Here is a 2,500-nt window from a genome sequence, read left to right on the forward strand (position 1 = left end):
AGGGAGGGAGGAGAGGTGGGTGGGAGAGAGGAGAGGTGGGAGAGGTGGGAGGGGGGGAGATGTGGGAGGGAAAAGGGGGAGGGAGAAGGGGAAGGGGGGAGGGAGGGAAGGTGGGAGAGAGGGGGGGAGGGGGGAAGAGAGGAGGGAAAAGGGGGAAGGGGGAGGGAGGAGAGGTGGGTGGGAAAAGGGGGAAGGGAGGAGGGGGAAGGTGGGGAGGAGAAGTAGGAGGGGGAGGGAGGGAGAGGGGGGTTAGGGAGGGAGGAGAGGTGGGAGGGAAAAGGGGGAAGGGAGGGAGGAGAGGTGGGAAGGAAAAGGGGGAAGGGGGAGGTGGGTGGAAGGAGAAGGGGGAAGGGGGACAGGAGGAAAGGTGGGAGAGAGAGAGAGGGGGGTTAGGGAGGGAGGAGAGGTGCGAGGGTGGGGGAGGAAAAATGGGAGAGAGAGGAGAGAAAAGGAAGAAAGGTGGGAGGGGGGAGATGGGAAGGGGAGGAAGAAAGATGAGAGGGGGGGAGATAGGAAGGGGAGGAAGAAAGGTGGTAGGAAGAAGAAAGAAGGTGGGAGGGGGAGGGGGAAGGAAGAAAAGTGTAAGAGAAAAGTGGAGAAGGGGAGGAGGGAAGGAGGAAAGATGTGTGTGAGAGAGAGAGAGAGGAGAGAAGGAAGAAAGATGGAAGAGAGAGAAAGGGCTAGAAGAGCAAGAAAGAGAGAGAGAGAGAGAGAGAGAGAGAGAGAGAGAGAGAGAGAGAGAGAGAGAGAATCATGATTAATAACAACAGAGCCAGTACAACTAGGAAATAGAACACTTCTCCAGCACACCTGCCCGCTACCCTTAACACACTGTAAAAATAGCTGACGCGAAAATGATATGAAGAAAATATATGATAAAAAAAATACTCTTTGATAATGAGGTGTATCATTATTTTACGATCCAGTGTGTATTTTTCTTATTTATACACACACACACACACACACACACACACACACACACACACACACACACACACACACACACACACACACACACACACATATATATATATATATATATATATATATATATATATATATATATATATATATATATAAGAAATTGCGAACTTTTTTTTTCTTTTTTTTTACTAATCCTACTCCTACTGCCTGTGGGTCACTGGCGCCTAGCAATTTGACCATTATTGTTAATTATTAGTATTAAGTAAATCAATTAACGGATAGGGATCGATCTGCCAACGAAATATTTTTTTTCTACTTTTTTTCATTCTTTTTTTGGTGGGGATCAGAATAATATAGAATCGATTTCTCACTCGTAAATTACCCGCTAAGTCAATCACTAAGACACAAACACCAGGTTATCATATAAAGTATTTGAGTTTTAGTACCGGTCGAGATGAGATGAGAGGGGAGGGGGGGTAAAAAAAAAAAAAAAAAAAAAAAGAAAGGAATAAACACGGGGCTAATGACACCTTCCGTGTTAATGACAGACATGTTGTCAATCAATCAATCACATGATCTTGGGGGGAAACAGATGTACATTATTCCCCCCCCCCCATTCCCTCAGATACTTGGAATGATCCGATGACTCAGCACATTCAACATGTCATGTCAAATCGGAGGATGGGAATTGTTTCGTCTCCCGGGCCCCTTCGCAGCTCTCATGTCGCTGTGACAGCTTGTCTTGCCTCGTTAACCCTTCCTTCGTAGCTCCTTATAACCCCCACCCCCCCGTGTCATCTTGTCTTGAAGGGATACGGTTCTTTATACATCCCGTGTCACCTCGTGTCATCTTGTGTCACCTCGTGTCATCTTGTCTTGAAGGCATACGGTGTCAGCTTCTTCCTTCGGTCGGTTAGTTCCGTTTAATTGCCGGGTGTGTGTATAATCATGGTTCTTTATACAACCCCTGTCACCTTGTGTCACATCGTGTCATCTTGTGTAACCTTGTGTCATCTTGTATCATCTTGTATCACCTTGTGTCATAATCATCGTGTTATCTTGTGTCACCTCGTGTTATCTCGTGTCACCTCGTGTCACCTTGTGTCACCTCGTGTCATCTTGTGTCACGTCGTGTCACCTCGTCTGCGTTTGCCTTCGATCGGTATAGTTCCGGTCGCGCTGTCGGATGTGTTTCGGTGATTCGTGTCTCTCTACGAAACCCTGTGTCATCTTCAGCCGTATCCTCGGTCCTTCTCGTCCCGTGGTCATCGTCATCGTCATCGTCGTCGTCATCGTCGTCGCCTTTGCATTGTTGCACTTCGAGTCGTTTTGTTTTCGTCCAGACGCCTTTTACGAAATATTATTGGGACGATTACACCTCCTCCTTCGTCTAGGGGTGGGAGGGGTGGGGGGGGGGGTATATGCATTGTCACTGTCATTCGCCTTCGTCTAGGGGGAAGGTGGGGTGGGGGGTATATGCATTGTCGCTGTCATTCGCCTTCGTCTAGAGGAAGGGGGGGGATGGCTGACGAAGGCAAGTGTGCAAAAATTAAAAAAAAAAATTATGGCATTGTCA

The 2,500-nt window shown here is 47.8% G+C and overlaps 1 protein-coding gene across 3 annotated transcripts in view; it reads right to left on the reverse strand.

Moving 5' to 3' along the window:
- The window catches only part of LOC122253935 (AT-rich interactive domain-containing protein 3B), a 286,582-nt gene that overhangs the window by 154,809 nt on the left and 129,273 nt on the right, over positions 1-2,500 (reverse strand). The gene's annotated exons all lie outside the window — the stretch shown is intronic.

This window comes from Penaeus japonicus, unplaced genomic scaffold (assembly GCF_977035675.1).
Source record: "Penaeus japonicus unplaced genomic scaffold, GWHDUDI00000001_assembly GWHDUDI00000041, whole genome shotgun sequence".
In the NCBI taxonomy this organism is placed as follows: Eukaryota; Metazoa; Arthropoda; class Malacostraca; order Decapoda; family Penaeidae; genus Penaeus; species Penaeus japonicus.